This window comes from Odontesthes bonariensis, chromosome 14 (genome assembly GCF_027942865.1).
Source record: "Odontesthes bonariensis isolate fOdoBon6 chromosome 14, fOdoBon6.hap1, whole genome shotgun sequence".
Classification (NCBI taxonomy): Eukaryota; Metazoa; Chordata; class Actinopteri; order Atheriniformes; family Atherinopsidae; genus Odontesthes; species Odontesthes bonariensis.
This window is the reverse complement of record NC_134519.1, coordinates 31,982,325-32,006,880: the sequence shown is the minus strand read 5'-3', so window position 1 is coordinate 32,006,880 and position 24,556 is coordinate 31,982,325. Positions and strand designations below refer to the sequence as shown.

Here is a 24,556-nt window from a genome sequence, read left to right as displayed (position 1 = left end):
GATGAACATGTCAGGTGTGGGCCGGATACGGGCCAAAAGAGTTTTGCTATCTGGGTTGTGAGTTTCACAGCAGCTCCTCTTGAGACCATCTCATGGATTTGTTCTTTGTATGCAGCCTTCCATGCAGGTTCCTTGTCCAGGCGCTTCTCAGTGTTTCTGAAGGTTGCCTCCACAGCCTGCCTGTTGTCTGGCAGTGTTGTAATGTCTGCCTTCCAGGGATGGGCTGCATCCCAATGGGGAGAGTTGCTGTGTTTGTCTGCCAGCACATATGTTAAACATTCTTTTATTTTTTCCAGGCCCCGTTCTTCCTTGAGGGTCATTTCTTTCCCTCCAGGAGGGCACCTGCCACACTTGCAACCGCCACATTGAGGACTGCACGCCGACCCGATGCTGTCCCATCTAAACCACTCGAAGACCTCTTTGTTGGTTGTTGCGGTTCTCCGGACAAGCACATTTCCTTCCTCTTGAGGTATGATGGTTTCTTTATACGCCATCGAGGCTGATCTCATAGTCCTAGCCAGATGAGTTTCAGAGTGATACACAGGCAAGTCGACTGTCTCCTTGAGATTGGGATGGGTTCCCCTGACCGTCTTTCCCAGTGGGCCATCCCACAGGACGAGGTCTCCCACAATCCTGGTTGGCTGGGGAACAAGACGGCCTTCCCGATGACTAATAAGGAGGTCAATCTTTGTGGGACGGACAAGTTCGTCTCTGGCTACATTGGGGAAGAACTTTTGCAGTTGCTTGGCAGTGACTGGTTGGGTCACCTCCGCGATGTTTTCTAGGCCATAGCAGAGGATTCTATGTTCTGCCACTTTTCCCTTGGTTTCCTTCACCTTCAGCCGCAAGGAATATCTGTTGGTCAGAACAGTCTTCCTCATTCCTCCAACTCCATGGACTATTAGTCTAATGTTCTCACCGCATAGTCCAAGGCGATCAGCTGCTTCATTTGTGATGTAGTTGGTATCAGATGCGAGGTCAATTAGGGTACCAATAAGGCAACCGGAGTTTGTTGTCACTTCCATCAGCATCATCACCACTGGATGTTCTTGCAGTCCATCTCCCGCCTTGGCTCGTACAGTTGAGGAAGTTTTGTTTGAGAAAGCATTTTTGTACTTCTCTCTTTGTTCTGGAGTAAGCTCTGCCAGAAACTCCTCTTGTCTGTCAGTTAGGCCAAGTTTCTTTCCTCCAGTTTTTACAGTGCTTTGCTCCTCACTGATGCGGTCGGTGGCTTAGGGCACAGAAGGTAATTGTGGTCTGACACACCTCCTTTCCGACAGTCGGCCTTTGGGCAGAGGAATCTGGCTGTGCATCCCTTCCCATCTTTGGGGTGAAGCCGTAGACACTTGGAGCACAACCCCAGCTTCATCAAGTGGGCCTTTTTACTTGAAAGTTCTTGCTGTCTGAAGACCTTGCATGCAAATAACTTGCCAGCATGGGAGTCATCATCACAGACAGTGCAGCTGGGATGGTCATCCTTCTGACCTGCTGCGGTCCTAGTGAAAGCCTTCCTCCCCCTTTTATCGAGGCAGTCTGCAGCACCCTTCTCCGTAGGGCATCTGTCTGCACAGCTTGGTTCCAACTGATCCAGCTCTTCAAGAATCTCCTCTTGCTTCTTCAAGAACCCCAGGAGGCAATCAAAGTGATCCAGTGGTGAGAACCTGTTAGCTGGATCAGTTTTGTGCATAATCCACTCCTTCTTGAGTGAGCTAGGAAGTTTGCTCTCAATGGATTGAGCTACAACCCGATTTTTTACAGCGTCTTCTTCACCAAGAATCTGGAGGTTACACAGCGCTCTTTCCACAGCTTGAATCAACTCAATGGTTCTTCTGGGATTATTACCCTTGACAGGGGGAAGAGACTGGACATCATTTGTGATCATTAGGACTATTTTTGACTTACCGTAAATCCTCTAATATAGGCCGGGGCCTTTATTCACTCACGTGCATCTTGGTCCCGGCCATTATTGGAAGGAGGCCAGAATTAGAGACAGGCCTCTATTTCTATTTGAGCAAAACAGACTACCAGTGGAATGAATAAAAACGAGATTTTGTGTCTATTTGAACCTATAAAATAGACAAATACCGGCAATTCAGGCTAAATTCCAGTGTAGTACCGGTAATATGGTAACAGAAACGTAGCAAACATACCGGTACCAGTAGACTGCGGTCAAGTGAGCCGCCACTCGTTCATCCGCGGCTCACTTGACCGCAGTTACCAGTAGTGCATTGTCACTTAACCATGGGGATAATTAGGCTACCGGTATTTCATCTCCTCTTCATCTCTCCCCGTAATCTCCTCATCACTCGCGCCAGTCTCTACAACAAGTTCATTATTGTACAGTTCTTCTTCGTCCTCCTCATGTTCTGCCGCCTGTCTGTTCTCTTCCTCGCGCAGACGGGCAGCAGCGCAGGGCTGTAATAAACGATATCGGTAGTTTGGCCGTTATTGCAAGTCACAGTGGACAGGCTCACTCACGATCGTGATCGCATTCGAATGCGATAGTGATAGAAGTGAATGCTAATTTCAACATACCATATAGCCTACTTATTTATTTTTTATTTTACTTAATTTTGCTTTAACTTTGTTGTTACCGGTAATCTGACTGTAAAGCGCATTGAGCTGCAAGTCTTGTATGTTACGATCACAAGTACCGGTATAATGTTGAGGCTGCCCAGAGAAATCGTTGGTTCTAATTATAGACCCGGCCTGTATAAGAGTCCGGCCAGTATTTACCTCCTCCGACAGCGAGACCGGCCAATATTAGAATCCCGGCCAGTAATGGAATACAGGCCAATATTAGAGGATTTACGGTATTTCCATATTTGCTGTCAAGCAGCCTGAATAGGTCGTCGGCGGACCCACAGCTAGATAGTACGAGATCCTTCTTGACCTTTTCATGAAGACTATTTAATAAGTGAAACTTTTTGATACATTCTGCACCTTGTGGGTTACCTAACTCTTGCAAGTCTTCCCATTCAATCTTCCAACGGTAATAGTCCTTCATGTCACCATTGAAAATGGGCAGCCGTGCTCTTTCCAGACTGATCTGAGGCTTGAAAGCATTTCCTTGGACCTTTGCTGGGCTGCCTTGCCGTGAGAGGGGCCGGGTGTTCATATTTGAGGCCTCAGTGCTTGCTTTGGGCTTAAGCTTGAGGACGGAAGACTTGTCAGGGGGGAAAGAAGAGTCTTTACGTGGATAACCCTTTGCGCTGTCATCATCTCCCGGGTTTCTTTCTCTACCCGTAACTTGGTCTGCTTCATCCTCCTCTAGCTTGTCCGACAAAGCCAGGACCCTCTTTTTTAGCGCTTTCTGGCGTGTCCTGAGAGCTAATGTCCTCGAACCAGGAACCAACTCCTTCCACTCGACCAGCATTTCTTCAAGTTCAGCAACCTCCCTTTCAAGACACCTGTTCCTCACTCTGCGGACCTTGATTGACTGTAGAGGATTAACTTCCTCCTCCTCTGCCTGAGTAATGGCTGACTCAGCCGTTTTGGCCTGCTTGAAAAATGCCTCCTCTGCATAGCAGGTCCAAAAGGTTTCCTGGGTAGCTTGCTTTACTTCAAGGAATTTGTCCTCACACTCTGCGGTCTTTGTATCAATTTGGTCAGCAGATGCTACTACCTCTTCATCTGTTGACTCCCTCAGGGCTTCGGCATATTCATGTCCCGCATCTATGACCTTATAAAAATCCATCCTGAACTTTTCCCATTCTTTGAGAATTTCAGTTGGTTCCAAAAGTCCCTCTTTAGTGAGAATGTGAGCCCTTTTTGTAAATGAGGCCTGTGCTCTTGACCGCACACTTTTGAGTTTCTCCTCTGATTCTGCCATTGTTACTCCCTTTGTGTTGACTGGAGAGCTGTCCCTGCCAATATGTAGGCACACTCCTTTATTCCTAATCAACGGGCAGTTTGATTAGCAGTAAACATGGAGTTAGTCGGAGAAGTAAGCGGCCAGCTGGTCCTGGACTAATTAAGCCTCCTTAATGAGGCAGTCCGTGGCTGCTTCTTGCTGCACTCAATCCAATGCAGTGGGCCTCGGTTTATAACTGTTCGGTTCTTTAATTTTTCCCCACCGAACGGGGCATTAGGAGAGGACACGTTGTTTTAACTCTTTGCAGATTTATTTAAACTTTTTCAGCTGTCCACAAATAGCAGGTTATAAACCTGTGGAACAGAAAGGTTTATGGTGTAAAAGCAGTACTGATAGCCATGTACATAATTTGTCATCAAATTTGAATAATGTAAATATACATATAAATATAAGTATACACACAATATGTCCATGCTCTACACTATTAGAGTTTAGTTTTATAAATAATATAATTAACGAGTGACTAAGCAAAGCACAAGTTTTTTACCACAGCAATGCAACAACTTCGCACATAAATACAGCACATTAAACGCTGCATTTTCCACACACAAGCCACATTAATTAAACTAAGTGTCAATGTAGTTTTTTAAATAGCAACGTCAAGCACATCAAACCAGTACAGTGGAAACCGCTTATAGTGATCACGTTGGTCCAGAGCCAATTTGAACACTATAAGCGGTTGATTACTAAAACCGAAGTTGTATTACAGTACAGGTATTTCACTTATTTTTTATGGAGAATATCATCTGAATGCCATTTGTATCGTTTTTCAATGAGAAAAACTAAATAAAACGGATAGCTTCAGCATTTACTGAATTTTATTATCATGCAAATTTAATTACAGTACTGCGCAGTGCGCAGACATACTGTAGGCTAACTCAAATACAGGACGTTACTTATTCTCTGCTGTGCCGCCGGTGCATTTTTTTTCTTACAAGTCAGAAAATAAAGTTTGAATTCAATCCGCCTTCCAGCACCCCTGCTCGGATCTATGCTCCTCCATGCCGGTGTTCTGTCGATTTGTGCTACTTGGTGTGAAAACGAAACTTAGAAAATCGGCTTGGCGCATGCGCAAAACCACAAAGTAGCAATTCTCGACAAGTAGGAGAAATCGAATGAGCACCGGCCTCCCATTTTACAAGAACCAGCCTGGAGCTTCCAGCGGTCACACGCGCATTTAATCCGCTCTCCAGCACCCATCCTCGGACACATGCTCCTCCGTGACTTCCTTTTTCCAGCCATGATTCGCGCGCTTGCTGCCCGGTGTCAACTCGTTACGTTGGCTAGCGAGGCAGAAGCAGATGTCCAGAAAGGAATCAAGGGAGTAAAAAATAAAATAGCTACACGTAGTTTTAAAATTATTTTTGCACATGTTTACATTCATAAAATGGCCAAAAATGAACATTATAAGCGGATTTCTTGATCACTATAAACGAATTATTTAAACAGCATTTGTATAGAAATGATTCCGTCCCAAGCCTTTTGATCCATATAAGCGGTTGATTACTATATCCGTGACCACTATAAGCGGTTTCCACTGTACCAACAAAGCAATTAACTACATTACCCAGCCTGCAGTGCGAGCGGGAAAGCAGCCAATCATGAGAAACTACACCGTAGAACAGGAAGTGGACTCGCGACAGTAAAAGTGCTACAACTCAAACACTGGAATATATTTACGGACATTACAAGCAATATTAAAACCCCAAACCACAAACAATGCCCGTCAGCGTGACTAAAGTAAGCCAACAAGCATATGAACCGTGCATACACAGCGGCAGCACCAACAAGCAAATTTAACCCGCAGCTCAATGAATGGAACCAGCAACTTACCGGTGGCGTATCTCTCCTAACGAGACGACATCTCAAACTTAGTGATCGCTCCCGTTTATAGCCCGTGCTCATTCAACAGTGGATTCTGTCATGCTGCTTTGGGATTTAATTGGTTCATGCTTCAGTATTTCAGGTGAGTGAACCTCCCACTTATTCACCTGCATTTAATTGCTATGACGCACCCGTGATGCAGTGAGCTAAACAGTGAGCATGTGTGTGGTTGTTTGTCTTGTTTGTCTCTGTGTGGCCCAGTGATGGACTGGCAACCTGTCCAGGGTGTACCCCGCCTCTCACCCGATAACTGCTGGGATAGCCCCCCCCCCCAAAGACCCGACAAACGGATTACCCGAGTATAGAAAATGGATGGATGGATGGTTAGAAGATGTTACAGCACCTAGTTTGCAGTAGGAATAGTAAAGTTAATATATATCAGCTGCACATATAAAGTCCACAGAAATGGAAAGCTTTCAAGAGATGTCTGACAAGGCGCAGGACTAAAATGCCACCCCAGAGCTGGAGTTACTAGCCGCTTTCGGACAGACCGTTCTAAGAAAGTAGTTATCAGAACTACCCTCCTCGAATTTCGTTCTGATAACTATCCTTCCCCAGCGGAACTGTTTCAGTCTGCATTCGCACATGAGTCGGGACCTGATAGGGACTGATGCGCCGCGCGCAGCCGTCTGCTTCAGTGACGTGTTAGCCGTTAGCCGTTTAGCGCTACATTCAAACACAAAACAAAACGGTAAAAGTAAGGAGAGTAGAAAAAACACCACCAAGAAGCTAATATGGAGAGCGGGGAGGCCACCGTGTTTATGGTCTGCATGATGGTGATATTAATCATGGACAATCACATCAGGCGTCTAATATCGAGGCTGGAAAAGCTCACAGAGAGAGTCAGGAGACGATACTTTTTCATTTCATGAAGGAAGAAAGGAGAGCAGAGCGCTGCAGACAAATGAGACCAGTGTAAGTTTAACTTAAACACCCGCAGGTTGTGTCTGTGTCTATGAGGAAACATTTCAGCCGTGATAGCATGACATGGGGCGTAGCTACCGACCACCACACACCTCCGTTAGATTCGTTCTATAGAACCATGAAAAGACCCGAACTCGGAGAAGGAGCTAAATAGTTATAGGAACTAAGGGAGAAAGCCCCGAGTTCCTGTATGTCCGAACACGGGAGAAAACGGCCCCGCGGATTAAAAGGTTATTTGAACTGCCAAAGGTTCCTACAGTCCGAAAGCGGCTATTGCCACTGAGATAAGCGACCTTGACAGGGACCCACCAAGCCCACTGGCTGCACACTCAGGTAAAATGGAATACTAAGAAACTCGCTGCTCTTTATGACTGTGTAAAGAATACATGATTGCAGTGAGCTGACGGTAATCCATTATTCCTTTGTAAGCACATATTTTCATGAAAAAAAAGGACAGTTTGAAAGTTGATGGAACGATGGTTTAATAGCATGTGTGTTGCTACAAATAACTCTGTTATTTCTGTACAACCATGAAGGACGCATGCATTTGTTCTCAGAATCTGGCAAACTGCACAATCCTGTAAGTTCTATGGTATTAAGGAAAAAAAATAACAAAGCAATTCAGCATACTGTACAAACCTGCACAACAGTTACACAGTGGCAACCCCGACCAGGGGTCGGCAACCTTTAACACTCAAAGAGTCATTTGGACCTGGTTTCCATAGAAAAGAAAACAATGGGAGCCGCAAATACTTTTGACAACTAAAATGAGGATATTGTATAACGCTTTGTATAAACAACTTGCTTACGAAATCCATGAAGTGCCACAGATAAAATAACATTTTATTCATGTAATGAAGACATTTTGAATACTTAACAAAAATAATAATAATAATAATAAAAAAACACGCCGAGTTGAAGGTCTCTTTCTCACCACAAATTAGGCAAACTGGTAAGCCACTCTCGTCAGAGGTAAATTCAAATGAACCTGCCCAGGCATCAATAAATGTTCTATTTTCTTCAGATATTTTTCTTTTCTTACATTTCTAAATACTTGGCCTACCTTGGGTTGAAAGTCTCGATGAATGCACAGCGTTTTGGCGGGCATATACCGGCTTTCAGGCGAGTGTGACGTATTTTGAGCGACGAAAAATAATAAAGATAATAAAATTTAATTTTTTATTTTTAAAGAACTACAATAAAAAAAAAACAACTAATACAAATAAAATACACTTCAATTGGATACTTTTTCATTTATTTTCCCAAGCCACGCGGGGCCGCAGCATAAGGAGGAAAGAGGAAGGGCTCCGGAGCTGCGGGTTGCCGACCCCTGGTCTAGACAGAAGACTAGACTGGACAAATTTCTCCAGGATTTCTAAATCTTGAATTCATGCACAATTATCAAGCTCATTCCTGTCCAAATAAACTCTGAATAATTCCTTGTGTAAAGTGCAGATGAAATGACCGACAAGCTTCCCTGCAGGAATCACAAGTCAGTCTATATAATGACCTTCTTTCAAAAGCACGAAGGCACAAAACTAGTCAGAAAAAACAAATGTCATTTTAGATCAGCTGAGTACTGACTTGAGATAGTGAAAGTCTGTCCATAAACATGATGTTATTTTGGACTGTGTGAACATGACTGACTGCGTACAGCTACTGATACAATGCAGCCTATCAGGCACTGTCAAGAAATACTTGACCAACATTTCTGCTAGAAAATAAAACCTTATACTGTACATTACGTCATATTTGTTATTCTAACCGTGCAGCTAACAGCACTATGCAAAAAGGCATGGCATAGATTAAATAATAAGCATCCAATATCATAAGTCGCAACTTTTTTTTTTCCAAACAAAACCTTGAAAAAGAGAAGACAAATTACAACATCATGAACAAGAAAACTGATGCAAATGTCAACTAAACTCTTTGCATTCCTTCCACAGGAGAGGGCAGAGGTAATGCGCTATTTATGTTAAAGACTTTGTTGATGCTCAACAAGTATTCAGACACAACTCCTGGTTTTGTACACAGGATATCATGCATCTAGGGGCAATGCATAAACTGATGTAGAGCTTCCAGTGCCTCAATGATATCATTACTAACAAGAGTATGCTCTAAAAATAGCCCACAGGTGTGTGTGGTTACTGGCTGCAGTGGACTTGGCTCCTGCTAAAAACTACTCCAACTGAAGCTAAGTATGACCATTCTGAATGCCAGCTGGCTATCATCCAGATTAGCAAGGTCTCTGCAGTTTCCACGGTGGCGCCTATGAGCCTTTGGTTCTCCAGTAATGGGCCATTATCAAGCCCGGAACAACCCAAAACAAACAAAGGCCTATGACAGATAGTGTTGTTTAGACGTCATTGCAGACGCACAGAGGGTGACATGTAGGAGACATGGGTGACCCAGGCGAGAGAGGCTACGAAGCAGAGTCTCTCAGCCGTGCCATCGGAAAACAAACAGCATTGTTGTCCAAAACCTGCACAAAAGAAAGCTTAGCACAGGCTAAGTAGAGTTTGCTGGAAATGGATGCAGAGAAGGAATGAATGGCAGGACAGAGAGCTGTGTGCTTGTAACAAACTGACAGAGAAATAAGAGTTGAGTGTGTTATGAAGGGGGAGACCAGCTGGAGAAAGTAAGCTGTGCAGCTGTGTGTATGTTGCATTTGGTCTTGTGCCAAAAATCTACTGCTGGCGACAGGAACGCCATAAAACTTAAAGCTATTGTGAGACGCTTGCCTTTTGCCCCAGCCCCTTTCTCGTCTGAAAGCTACTATTCATGACGAAGGCAGAAAGATACAATACAATGGATCTCCATTTCTGGCCCAACAGTGCCCTGCCTATATGGAACAATAAACAAACGCATTCAGTCTTTCCAGTCTCCGCCCCTGAGCTTGACTGACTACGTTTGTGTTACCACTGCAGTAAAGGTGGTATAAAGAAGGCCAAAGGTCTGGAGTGTTGCTAGTTGGTTGCAGCAGATGTGGAAGGGGTATGAAAAACAGCATGCATTGAGGGAATCATTGATAATGGCTTGGACGTCACAAAGCTCATTATAAAACAACTTAAAGGTCGTAAAGAAGTTTGCTCTTCATATAAAGAGGAAACGGGATTAGTCAGAGGCTGACATAAATGGGGATGGAGTGTGTGTGTTTGTCTATGTAGGACAGGACAAAGAAAGAGTTTGAGAATCGCAAGATGTCCAAAGTCCTTTTTTAGTGAGTGGATATCTCTTATATTATTCAGAAGGGATGCAAAGATATATTTGCCTAACATCACTACTCAGCTTGTTGCCAACAATTGGTCTAGCTAAAGCAATCAGTACCAGAAATGGGCTATTGGTGAATTATTGTCATCATCATTGGTATTGGGATTGTCCCAGATTTTCACGATTTGTGCATCCCTAGTACAGTATTTAGGAGTACACGTTGTTTTCAAAACTAGAAATAAATACACTTCGTATCCAACATCAGATTCAGTACAGTACCAAACATCAGTACTCAGTCCAAAAGTATGCATCCATCTATCCATCCATTCTCTTTACCCTTGTTATCATATCCAGGGTTGTGAGAGGAAGTACCTATTCCAGCAGTGGACACTACGTGAAATCCTGAACATGTTGTAAGACCATCACAGGACTAGAAAAATAATGTAAATCAAATGATAGTACTAAGAACAATAATAATATATATTATAATATATAATATTATTATTAATATATAATAATAGGCCTCATGTAAGAACATTTTCATATTTTTTTCTAAATTTCTCTCACTTTTTTCGTAAGAAGGTCTCGTACGAACACGCCACGTCAGATTCAACAAACGCTCTTAACTTCGGAAAAGGTGTGTAAATGATCTGCGTAAATGATAAATGCCCCTGTGCGTATTTAAGTGCACGTGCACAAGGATAGTAAATTTGTTTACTCCACGCCCAAAATAATACCATATACCTTCCTCTCTCCTGTGCCAGGAAGTGTTGAGTGTTGAGTCATGGACAACTTTGGGTGTGAGCTCTCTGTCACACTTGGCTGATCGTGACGCTTTGCTGCTTTGCTTTGCGGTAAGACGTATTGCATCACTTCCTGTTACCTTGCTTGTGCACTGTGGAATTTCCCCCCCCCCCCCCCGCTTGGACTACTAATAATCACTTTATTTCTATCTATAACTTACACAATTTTGCATAGTTAAACTCTATAGCTTACCGTTCTGTTCTAACACACTCCTACAGATCTTTAATCTTTATTCTCACTTTTAAGCAGTGTGTCTGGTTCTCTAGCGTAGCATGGCTACCGGTTCTCTCCCTCCATCTCCTGCTTTCACATGCTCCGTGTGTCAGATGTTTAGTTACTCCTCTGCCTCCTTTAGCGGTAATGGTACATGTAACAAATGTAGTCTTTTTGTAGTTTTGGAGGCGAGGTTATCTGAATTGGAAGCTCGGCTCTGCACTGTTAAAAATCAACCGATAGCGAGCCAGGTCCCTTTAGCCCAGACCTGGGCATTTTACGGCCCGCGGGCCAGATACGGCCCTTTGCCCGTCCCTGTCCGGCCCGCGCCCCCCTGCCCCCTCCAGTCAAAAATAAAAACGGATTTTGGTGTGCATGCGATGCAGCTGTCTTTTATTTTGAAAGGGCCTGACGCATTGTTTATGAATGCACGCAGAGTGACAGTGACAAGTGACAGGTGATGCTAGCATCCTGATCCACACAAAATGTCGTCTCATGGTAAAAAAAGAAAAGTTGATTCAGAATGCCGCGTTTTCAACAAGGCATGGACAGCGAAACATTTGTTTACAGAGGTAAAAGGTAAAGCTGTGTGTTTAGTTTGTGGTGTGTCAGTGGCTGTGTTATAAAGGAGTATAATATCCACCGTCACTACGTGACTAAACACGGGGAGAAATACAATAACTTTTCAGAAAAAGAGCGCTCAGCTGAGGCGTCTGTGTTGCTCGCCAAGCTGCAATCTCAACAAACACTTTTTACAAAACATTTGACATCCAGAGGTACTGCAGTCAAGACAGGTTTTGTTATTTCGCACAAGATTGCTAGAAAGAGCAAACCCTTCTCTGATGGAGAGTTTATTAAGGAGTGTTTGGTGTACTCGTCTGCGCTAATATGTCCCGAGAAAAAAGACGCTTTTGAGAACGTCTCCCTCTCCCGCTGCACCGTAACGAGGAGGATTGAGGACATCGCGAAAAACCTGGTGCTACAACTGAAAGACAGCGTGAACGACTTTGAGTACTTTTCCCTGGCTTTGGATGAGAGCTGTGATATAGGGGGCACTGCCCAGCTGCTCATCTTTATGCGTGGGATCAGTGCAGACTTCAGAATCACGGAGGAGCTGGCAGACATGCGGTCAATGAAAGGGACAACAACGGGGAGTGATCTCTTAGCTAGAGGTACATGCATGTCTCGAAAGCTTGGGGCTGAAATGGGACAAACTGGTGGGCGTGACAACAGATGGGTGTCCAAATCTCACAGGAAAAAAAGTTGGTCTATTAAAGTGAATCCAGGACAAAGTGGCAGAAAAGAACTCTGAGCAGATATGAACTTTTTTTCATTGTATTATACATCAGGAAGTGTTATGCAAGTCAGTGTTACAAGTGAATCACGTTGTTGATGTTGTAACTAAAACTGTGTAGCGTGCTCTCAGGAAAGACAGAGGACGGAGATGTTTACATTAACCTTCCCCCTTTTTTTTCAAATGTCTTGACATCGAAAACATTTCACTGTTTATGACCCTTTCAACGGATTACCTAAAGAAGATAAGGACCCAGATGTGAATTCCGACTAAATGGGGTTCTTTGTTTCCGAGTCTTCTCTCCCCCAGACCAGCTACGAATAATAAATTATGTAGGACACCTCCTGATAAGAGAGCAGATGTAGCCTCAACTGTCCTGCTGGTCCAACCTGAAGGAATGCCACACTTCCCTATTTTCAGAGAGTGAAAATTCCACTATAAACCTCGCTTTCCGTAGACTGAAAGTGTGAAAATCATTACTGGACAAACCTACAGATCATTTTGAAACATTCGCCATTCTTGTACCTTCTTCAATTATCAAGTTATGAAATATTGGATTTAATAGAAACTCTGCCATGGAACCACAGCACCACCCAGTGGACATAGATGACGGACACTTTTCACTATGTCAGCCTAAGCAACCATGGACAATTTCAACTACGGATGTTTAATGTTCTCATTATGTGCAATGCATAACCTAATAGTGTTTAATTCCACAGGTAACACCCAAACAGCCGCAGATCATTCTAGTTAACAGCAAGCAAAGTTGTCATTACCATTTTTGTCATGATAATATGAAGTATTGTATGCTAATAAGTGTTTCATGCTCATATTTGTGTTTATGCCTGCTTTTATGTGACAATATTGCCTGTTAAGAACATTATATTGTATAAATCAGTGTAACGTAGGTAAATGCATTTGAAAGAGAGAATTTTCCCTTTTGTTCTCAGTTCCACCCCCCTTTTTAGCTTTTTGGGTTGGGGGACAGTGAAACGCTGATTGGACGAAAGCTGACATGTGACCTCGAGTTTAAAACCCGAGCGCACCAGAGATTCTCTCTCTTATATCTACCATCTTCCCCCTCTTAGCTCGCTCTTACTGTTTACTCTCAAAATCCGCAACTCTGGGACCTCCCTGTGGTCCTCCAAGCCTTGACCACTCCCTTTGTCCCCTAAGCTTATGCTTACAATTTTTGACCTCTTGTAATCTTGCCTTTCCCCGCAACTCTTCTGTCCTCTCTCTATTTTACTCCGTAACTATTAATTCCCATTTTTTTTAGACTTCCCTTTTTTTTATAAAGTCTGGTCCGATACACGCGAGTGTTTGCTAAATCACACCGCCCGGCCCAAGAAGAACAGCCGACTAAACGTCACCCAGCCGGTCACCAAGGAAACGTGGTCTCCAACAACGACGCCCAGCCGCTGGTAACCAAGGAAACGTGGTCTCCAACAACGACGCCCAGCCGCTGGTAATCAAGGAAACGTGGTCTCCAAGGACTGACGCTCACCTTGTAAATAACCACGATACTCTACGGCAAAAGTAAGGTGCATAAAGTCTGATATCTTTGGAGCAGTGGAACTCTGCTGAACTCGGAGTGCTGAATCCTTCCTCTGGAGGTGATGGTTGTGCAGAGATCCGTAGGAAATAACCGGCCGAAGTGATTAGCCATAGCAGTTCCGTGTGAAGAACCAGACTCAGTATTAATGTTTTAACCCCAGGTCACTAGTCCTCCCGTTTAGCTAAGTCATCTCTCCCTTTCAACCGTGTTTCCCTACAACTATTGCAAAGTACCCATATTCTGTCTCTTATCAATTGTTTATACACCTATATACCTGTGCAATGTTGAATAAATGCTTATATTAACCCATTTAAGAGCGTCACAGACAGTTACTAAAGCCGGTTACCACTCCAAATAGGACGCACGCCTCAGAATGAGATTGAGTATTAATTGATTCTTAATATAACATACTAGGATTGCAAGATTTTAAACAGTCTTCCTCTTTGGACTGTAACGTAACAAATTAAAATAAAAGAGGTGGTGTCCCTGCTATTTTCGAGGTAAATATTAATTAATAACGTGTCAACGCTACAACTGTTAACTTTATCAGATCAAGGGCACTGAATCATAGGCAGTTTGTTTCACTTTTAGAAGAAACTGAGACTGACCACCGTGACCTAAGCTACCACACAGCCGTCAGGTGGCTGAGTCTGGGAAAAGTGCTGAAAAGCTTCTGGGACCTGAGAGAGGAGATTCAGGAGTTCTGTGTGAGGAAGGGACATGCCATCCCTCAGCTTTCAGAGGCAGACTGGCTGGCAGATCTTGCTTTTACTGTTGATGTGACTGCTCAGATGGATGAACTAAATGTTAAACTGCAACTGTTATTAACTATTAATTTGATAGAATTAGTATTAATTCTCACTTCAACCTAAACCACAATTCATGTTTATAAATATTTAAATATTCTTATTTATTACCAAAATAATCTGATTTAAATATTTTATTATAAAAAGAAATATAATGAGAAAACATAAGTCAATATTAAATTTGAGTCATTGCTGGTTCGGCCCTCCAACACATTTCAGATTTTTCATGCAGCCCCCTGAAGAAATTAATTGCCCACCCCTGCTCTAGATGGTATTTCCTTGGCTTCTAGTTCTACAGTGAGGAACCTTGGAGTTATTTTTGACCAGAACTTATCATTTCACTCGCATATAAAACAGGTTTCTAGGACTGCCTTCTTTCATCTTCGTAATATTGTTAAAATCAGGAACATCTTGTCTCAGAGTGATGCAGAAAAACTAGTCCATGCATTTGTTACTTCAAGATTGGACTACTGTAATTCTTTATTATTGGGCTGTCCCACATATTCTCTGAAAAGCCTTCAGTTGATCCAAAATGCTGCAGCCAGAGTTCTAATGAGAACTAACAGGAGAGATCATATTTCTCCAGTTTTAGCTTCTCTTCAATGGCTCCCTATTAAATTCAGAATAGAATTTAAGATTCTTCTCCTTACATATAAAGCTCTTAATGACCAAGCTCCATCATATCTTAAAGATCTCATTGTAAGATATTTTCCTAACAGAGCACTTCGTTCCCAAACTGCAGGTTTACTTGAGGTTCCCAGAGTTTCTAAAAGTAGAATGGGAGGCAGAGCCTTCAGTTATCAGGCCCCTCTATTGTGGAATAAGCTGCCAGTAAATGTCCGGGAAGCAGACACCCTTTCCACTTTTAAGACCAGGCTTAAAACTTTCCTTTTTGATAAAGCTTATAGTTAGGGATGGCTCAGGTGATCCTGAAACATCCCATAGTTAAGCTGCTATAGGCCTAGACTGCTGGGGGGCCTCATCTGTCACACCTTTCCTCACTTTACTCTCTTTATGTATATGTGACATTATTGTGGTCATTAACTCGTGTTTCCCTGTTCCAACAGATATCCTTTGAATGGTGTTACAGTGCCGCCCCCCTTACCCCTCCTCCCCCTTTCTGTCTTCTCAAACCCCAGCTGGTCGAGGCGGATGGCCACCCTTCCTGAGTCTGGTTCTGCCAGAGGTTTCTTCCTGTTAAAAGGGAGTCGTTTCTCTCCACAGTCGCCTCAGGCACGCTCAGGCCGGGAGATTGGACCGAAAAAGAAAAAGTTTTCAGTGCAATCTGTTGGTTTCCTTAGCTAGAAAATTGTTTTTGAATTGGCTCTATATGAACGAATTGGATTATTTTATGAATAATTATGATTACAATTAATTGAATTCCAATTGGCTTGAATTGGACTTATTATCTAAGTGCCTTGAGATGACATTTGTTGTATTTGGCGCTATATAAATAAAAATTAATTGAATTGAACTTTACAGGCTCTGAGATTCTCTGACGTTCTGCTTTCAGAGATAAAAAAAAAAAGGAATATCTGTCATTTTTAACAGTGTCACCTGTAGTTCGTAATGTCACCGAAATAAAGAAGAAATGGTTTCATATGACAAGTTCAATGGCTTAAAAAAAAAGTCTTGCCATGGCCAGGCGCTCGATGACTGCAACTAAAGCCGTACAATCAATTGTTTCCTCATTATAATGGCACTTTGATGGGACGGTCCATGTGGGGGGGGTTTCTGGTATGTTGTCTGCCGGCTGGTTCAGGTAGTGGGAGACCCTTGTTCATGGCAATATTGTGCAAAACGCAGCATGTCAGAATAATCTGGCATGCCTTCTCTGGGCTATGGAGCAGTTTGCCCCTCGCTGTATCGAGACCCACCTGGCCTTCAGCACACCAATAGTGCGCTCCACAACGGCACGGGTGCTTTGATGCGTATGTTTGCAGTCTATTGCTCCGATTATGTTGGCAGTCCAGCCATGGCATGAAAGTTCCTCTTAATTTGTACTTGTTCGACACCGGTGTATGAGTTTTGACGTACCATGGGTGATAAACTGATGAGAGTTTTGATGATCAAGGGGAGCGCATGACTCACAGAGGACTGGACACACCCTATCTGTCTCCAATCTCCCTCTGAAAGGTTCCCGTGGCCAAAAATCCAAGGGTGGTGAGGACCTGGACGTGTGGTGGAATTGGGTTTGATTGGCATGTTTCTCTCTAGAGTTGTGGCTCTAGCAAGCTGCATATTTGCAGCAGCACAGACCTTGGCAATCTAAATCTCGATGTATATATTTATTTATGATTGCTTCAAAGTAATTTAATATACAATCCATTTGTCAAGCAAACTTGATTCAAATAATAGCGGACTATTTTATGAAACTCCTACGAAAGGTCTGGATCACTCGTAAATTCTGTTTGTACCTGAAAGAAAATTTAAAATACGAAAAATGGTGAATGCGCAAATTCTCTAATATGACTGTTATGCACGACTTAAGAAAAAATCATGTAAAATACCCAATGAAGTAGAAGAACCACAGAAGAAGGTCTATCATGTACCGCCAACATTATGTAGGTTACAGGGATATAGTGGAAGAAGTAACTGTGTGTGAGCATCTGGGCTCATTCGGGATTTTATAAATTTACCAGAGCACACAAACTACATAAAACGCACACAGTGTGTAAAATGTGTGTCACAAAAATACGAGTACTTAGCAATACAACTAACATATTTTTACCCATACCTATCTACAACCCAAAGGAACGGAGCCAGCTCAACTAATCAGCCAAAAAAAAGCAAGTTGCTGTCCTCCAACTCAGAGAGACAGGAGAGAATCTTTGGAAACTTTCACAGCAAAGGATCTATAAAGTTTTATCATTGAAAACCTCGGGTTTTACAAGCTGTTGTAGACCTTGGAGCTGCATTTTTAGCTTCCATTAAAAAAAAATTACAATAAAGAAAAAGGCTACACCTGCACTCTTCAGCCAAACTAAAGCCCAGGTAAGCACACTGCTGTGGCAAGGGACTCATAATGTATGTAACGTACACTATGTACAGTACTCTCAGTATTCTCAGTACAGTACACTGGCAATGGTAAAAGATACAGCTTTTTAGATTGGAGACAGTAGTCTGATTTTTGAAAGCATGAAATGAAAATAAATTCAGACCATTTTAACTGCATGTATTAATGAAAATGTAGCTATGTATGGGTATATAGTAATCTGAGGATACATTACTTTAAAATCTAAAAAGATATATCTTTAGATTGATCAGATCATAAATAGGGAAATCCTAATCTGCGAAGGTTAACACATCCATTTCAGACCTGAAATCACCAGCAGCCACCATTCATGTACAACAGGAAAAAGGGACAAGTGTTGAAAAAATACCAGCAGGGCAAATTCCTCTCTCAGAAGGTTCAGGTTAAAGAAAGATAAAGAGCAAAAAGATCTTTCATACCATCAGAAAATGTTCAACAAAGAAAAATCTACCTTTGTTTTCTTACAGTAGTGAAATTCTGCAATGAATTCTCTAAATTCTTGTTTAAAAAAGCAACAACAAGAATACCAAAAATACCAAACAATGCAGACAGAGCAGAGTTACAAAGTATGTCATTCATCCAAGAGACACAAACCCAAACTAAAAAGCTTTGAAGCCTTAAGCCTGAAGCCTGGATGAGCCCTGTAATAAAGCTTTTCTGAAAGATGAAAACTAAAATTTAAGAACTTCTGCTGTTTGGACAAGCAATTCAAAGATGTCACCTTTAGCTTGGGGATCATTTTGAATATCATGAATATGACAATTAATCAATTAACCAAGAAAATATACTGTCTATTCATATATTAGATAAAAGTTGACCCTGCTTACTTACAGTCTATGCTCACAGTTCTAAAGAAGTCTGTGGGTTTGAAACAGAAAAAATGCCAAACTTGCTTATCTGCCATTAGTTCAGCTTTAACAAACAGTAACAGCGTCGTAGCACCCGTGTATCCCTGAGTATATTTGTATATAGACAATATATGTAAATGTGGGTTGGTTGGTGCATGAATATGGAGATACTATTTCCAATGCATGCTTTTTTTGGTATTGATTATAATTGATTAGTCTATTATATACAATAGTGAATTTTATCCTTTACTCTGGTATGACAAATTGTCACACATTTGTGATTACAACTATCTATCAGCCATAAATGTAAATGCAGACCAACTGAAACAGATATCGGAGAAGCTGCGCTTGCTTTAATTGGTCGCGCTCATGCCAAAAAGTATTTGTCTACAAACTACTGAACTTTGTTCTCATGTGTCAGAGGTCAACAGGCCGACAGGGACAGTGTGGATGTATCTTTCTGTTTAAATCTGAGCTATTTCTTTCGCTTAGGGGGAAGAAAACACAGGAGGCTACAAGTTTCACAGTCTCGAGATGGTGATGTCATGTTTTGCATTTTTTGGTCATGTTTTAGGTTTCTGTCTAATCTTTAGTTTTGCCATGTTTTACTCACTTTCCTCAGTCTCTCTCTGGTCTGGTCATCAGTTCCACTCCCTTCACCTGTATTCATTTTCATCAGCTGCACTCACTCACTAATCACCCTCCTCTGTAAATTTAGTATTGGACTTCTATAAAACTGTAAAAAAAAGAGAATGGGTCAAACCTTGGTGGTCTGTGAGATGACGAAACTGAAAGTTAATCAGTGGAGTGCCCCTAGGGATTGAGAAACCTGCAGAAAAGACAAAGATCACAAATTACTTTCATTGCTGAAAAACCCCAAAAGAATGTGGAACAGTCTTGATGTCACTGAAGATGTTGCTTGTGGGAATTTGTGACAACACGGAAGAGAAATGCCAGTCAAGCCACTGACAATAAATAGTACTTTTGATTTTGTTCTTTAAATATTTTCAGTGCTAGACGGAGACCTGGAGAGTACAGAGCAGGAAATGCAAAAAAAAAAAATCCCCTAATGTACATGTAGAAAATCAAACATCAAGCAGATTCCCTTTAGTTACAGCAGAGCATGGAAACCGAAACTATGATGATTAAAACACATCACAAATTGACGCGGACAGGAACCCAGACACACCCATTGACTTCGATAGCTTCAAACCCCTCATCACACACACATACACGCGCGCACGCACGCACACATACACACACACACACAAGGGGATTGAGTTACAATTAATCAAGGGCAACATGAATGACTGGTCCTCCCCTCTAACCAACAATTTCAAAGACTTGTCTGGTGCTGGAAGGAGCTCACACTGCAGGTCACACTGGGGCCACTTCCTCTACAGCCCACCCCAAATCCCCCCAAAATGATCTTTGCCTCTTCTTCATCTTCCTTTTACTTCCTCTCTTCATGCTCTATCTATTTCTCAGCAAGTAGGTCACATGGTCCACATGGCTCATTCGTGCAAGTACATAATGTTTATTTTACGCTGATTGTAGACACTCCACTTTGGTTAAAATCAATTTAGTGTCCCTTAAGACAATAACCAGATGATTGTGTTTAATTGGGTTTCAATACATACGGAGGTGTACACAGAGAAGTGAATGGGTTTTTTTTCCATCTGGAACCAGAGTAAAATGAGTGAACTGCAAATTCTGTAGCTGATTTTTCCAGCAAATATTCCATAGATTCAGATAGTCGTCTCCAATAAAAAGTGCATGTAGCAGGAACACTGCCTAATAAAGTATGAATGACGCACCAACTTTGAGCAAATAAAGAGGCACTGAGACTGTATACAAGAAGACAGGCTGTGATTGTGCTTCTCTCTGACACCTGTCTCTGCTCCCAATACAGAAACAAAAACTGTGCAACAAAAAAAGAGAGCAGTTTCTTCTTTCGAACACAGCTTGCACACTTGTAGATGTTTAGCCCTTCTGCTACAGGTGCTGCACCCCTTTTCAGTCCAAACTTGGCCTCAGTGATGAGGAACAAATTGGTCTTTGTTTGAGATATCAGCAAACTTCCCCATACTCTCATGAAGAACTGTAAAGAAATTAAAGAATCCTTAAAGTGAAACTGTTTCTCCTGCCCACAAGCACATACCCAGGCGGCTGAATTTACACGCTGATTCCACTACAAGCATCATGAATGATTTATTTGTCATGTGAGCTGGACTACAAGCCTCGGCTGCATCTAAAACCTTTCCCCCAGTTGGTTAAAAGCCAAAGAGTCACAATCTCAGTCACGACATGTACATATTCAGCAGTTGTTAACATAGTGCAGCTCAAAGGTCCCCATATTCTTCCCTATTCTTCCTTACCTGCCTGACAGGATGCTGCTTTATGGTAGCTGGAATTCCGCCCCCTCTGACAGGATATGCCCATATTTGGGCTGCTGTCTTATGAAATGCTTGTAAGAGGAAACAGCATAAAGAGACAAACTTAAAGGGATAGTTCACCTCTTTTGACATGAAGCTATATGACATCCCTTTTCCTGGACAACGATTTTGTGATGCAAATGTATTCTTCTTTTGAACGCATATTGTTTTGAGAAGCAAAACGCTTTATTTTTGTGACCCCAGCCAACTAGCCGGACAACCTTCGTCAAAACCAAAACAAGGCCGGAACTCGGCTCACAGGACACAGTAGAGGGTAAGTCAATGTTGATGCACGATATTGCTAGTATGGGATGTCATACAGCTTCATGTCAAAGGAGGCGAACTATCCCTTCAAGGGCTTACAAAAGGTATGCCTTCCTTTAAGTGGAAGCAATTAAAAGTATTTCTTCCAGACAAACTGGAAATAAGTACTGCTTTTACTTGTTCTACAAACTCAAACATACAGGAAACAGTAACCTTTTTTCCCGCAAATACTTGGCTAAACAATTTCAGCGCTGAAATTCGACAAGTTATTCAATAGATTTGGTTGCCTTTGTGCTGAAATGCACCTATGAGGACTTTATTTGATTAAAAATATGAGGGTTCTGTCTGTCCACTGTTCATACTGGTGGACTGGATAGTGTAGTGGTAAGATTGCCACCTTTCGTGTAGGTGACCTGGGTTCAAATCCCCTGCATGAAAGGTACTTCCTCCAGTAGGGGTCCTTAGGCAAGACTCCCCTTACCATACCTGCCTACCTGTAAGTCACTTTGGATAAAAGCGTCTGCCAAAAACAAAAAACATAAGTACTCATCTGTTGACCTACAGTGTTAATAACACCCTGTTTGTGTTGGTTACTATAGAGTTCTTCCAATAAATAGTCCAGTTAGTCATTTGATCCACAGGTTGCACACACTATCTGAGCCGTCTGACAGGACAAATAACAAAACAGATTCATGTCACTGGTGCAGCATACTTTGCATGTCTCCTACACTACAGGAACAGACTTCTTTCACACACACTCCCATGTTCAAACTCATGAGAATTAACAGAAACAGCTATGTTTAAGTTTAAAGTGTGTTTGGGCCACCTGGCAATGATTAGTGACAGGTGCATGTCTGTGTGAGAGAGTGTGACAACATGACAACAGCAGGAACATAACAAGAGGGTTACTTGCAAATAGGAGGAGAAATCGGCCACAAAGAGAAGTTGGCATCATCCAGACACTGGGACAAATGCAAAAACTTTGAATTAGTGGCTGATGGTTAATTGCTGCCTAAAAACAACACTGCAGTAGGTTTTTTTGTGCTTTTTTACCAATTTTTTATTGCAGCTGAAACTTTGTTGTCAGTACCAAAGTATAATGAGTCGAAAACTAATCGCAGAGCACCACCATGTGTCCAAAATAAGGGATTGCAGGACCGTGGACAATAATTACTGCCTTATTACAGTTATATATAATTATTCTAACACTTGTCACCATACCAAGTCCACTGTGGCAAAAGACTTTCAAATACCCAACTGAGGACATACATTAATATTGGTTGCTAAGTGCTCTACAACCACTTAAATTACCTTTGTAATTCACCCACACGTGACCCATCCTGCCATAACAACACCATATGCTACGACCCAGCAAGTGTTCTAGAAGACTAAATTTTCACTGAGTTAAAAACACTAACTGCTTATATGCAATTTGTGTATCTTAAAAATAAAAAGACCACACCATGCCAACTCACTAATGGCGCTTTTCCACTAGCTCGCGTCGGCTCGGCGCGCTATTGCGTGTTTCCACTAGCACGCAGTAGCTACCTGCAACCTAGTAGATTTTCCGTATCACCTCTGCCCTGGTTCCAAGCGAGCCGAAGCGTTACTAAAAAGTGACGTCAGCCGACTGCCTTCCACTGACTGGCCGATGAGTGTCGTCAATTTTCAATACTGTTTTGTCTGGCGGCCAGAGGTCCGTTTCACGTAGCAGGTTTAGTGAAAACTCTGAGTTGGTAAACCCCGAAATGAGGGAAACCCTGAGTTTTCCGTTTCACAAAGGGAGGTAACTCAACCCTGAGAAAGAGGGGTAACTCTAGCCTGTTTCACAAAGAGAGGTAACTTAACCTCACGGTCAGTTACCGGAGTAACAGACTCTCTGAACCTAACCTGGTCGGGACCAGGTTTTATTCAAGAAACCTCGAGTTTCTTTCTGTCTCCGCCCTCTTTCAGCCACACACGCCATTTGATTTCCTCATTCATTCAGTCAGCAGAGCGAGTTCTTCTAACGAGTGCAGAGAATTAAATATTCGTCGGAGATGGTTATCAGACCGCGCATAGATTTTTGCATTTACAGACAATTATCTTTTTGAGCGGCACCATCAGAATGTGTTGGGACAAAAGAAAAAAAAGACAAATAAATATTTGTATGAATAGGCTTAAAAAAGACATATATAGGCCTATTATATTTTATAAAGGCACTCGTGTCTTGGGGGTGGACTCCCTCCGGGGATTCCCTCAGCCACTGCCCTCCCGTTAGAGGTGGTGGTGCTGGGCAGCACCGGTTTTACGGGCATCTGCCTTCTTTCTGTTGGCTCAGTAGAAGTCTGTGTTAGTTTAAATAGGCTTAATTATTTAACAGAACATGATATAGATGATGACTCTAAATTGTCCTTAGGAGTGAGTGTGAGTGTGCATGGTTGTTTGTCTCGTTTGTCTCTATGTGGCCCTGTGATGGACTGGCGGCCTGTCCAGGGTGTACCCCGCCTCTTGCCCATTGACCGCTGGGATAGGCTCCAGCCCCCCCGCGACCCGACTGACGGATTCAGCGGTGTATAGATAATGGATGGATGGATGATATAGATGAGAAGACATAGTTTATGTGTGTGAAAACAGCATTATGTTGGGAATAAAATAACTGCACAGTCAAATAGCCACTTAATATTTCCTTTATAGTATAAAACATGATAAAAATGAGGTACCTCCATGCCGAGGTCTCACCTGTTTGAACATTGTTTTTATATTTCATCTTAAACTGCTGCCGAGCTTCTCCCCCGCAAGATTGCACCTAAATGAAATAAATGAATGGCATTCAAGCAGTTTCCCTGTAATATTATTGTGATTGCAAAGGACTACATTTAAACTTACACTTTTGCTGCTGCAAAGGTGTTGCACTTATTTCTAAAAACGTATTGAAACTCGCCGTATGAGCGCATTAAGATTTCCAATTCGAGGTTGGTGAAAAACGTAGCCCCTCCTCTTCCCCGTATGTCATACTGCAATCCACCCCCATTGTCAATTTCTGCCTAATCTAATTCAGGGTCTCCCGGAGGGGGTGGAGCCTATCCCAGCTGCTATTGAGCCAAAGGTGGGGTACACCCTGGGCAGGTCACCAGTCCATTACTCATGTCCCACTTTCTGTCAAATCAGAGCTGAGGATTGTGTGCGTCGCAAGGTCGCGCACACAACTTTTTTTCTGACTTCGCGCGCGCTCAACCGGAAACAGCTGACCAAGAAAAAGAAAAAATGAACACTGCAGAGACCGCGGTGACCGAGAGGGTGCGCCTCTACAAACATCTGTACGACAATTACGTTGTTTCCTCAACAGTGACGCCCGCTGGTCTGGAGAGAACTGCAAATGTGACGCATACTCGGCGCAAACTGCGCTTATGAGCTGAAGGAACTGTG

General features: G+C 42.5%; 1 protein-coding gene across 3 annotated transcripts in view; it reads right to left on the bottom strand.

The window, feature by feature from the left end:
• Positions 1-24,556, bottom strand: part of gng12a (guanine nucleotide binding protein (G protein), gamma 12a) — a 57,737-nt gene that overhangs the window by 20,341 nt on the left and 12,840 nt on the right. For 2 of the 3 annotated variants that reach the window (XM_075484079.1, XM_075484078.1), the window contains one exon: positions 19,213-19,278. The exons of the other annotated variant lie outside the window; for it this stretch is intronic. The gene's annotated coding sequence lies outside the window, so the exon portion shown is untranslated. The remainder of the gene's footprint in view (positions 1-19,212; positions 19,279-24,556) is intronic. 3 annotated transcript variants of the gene reach the window in all.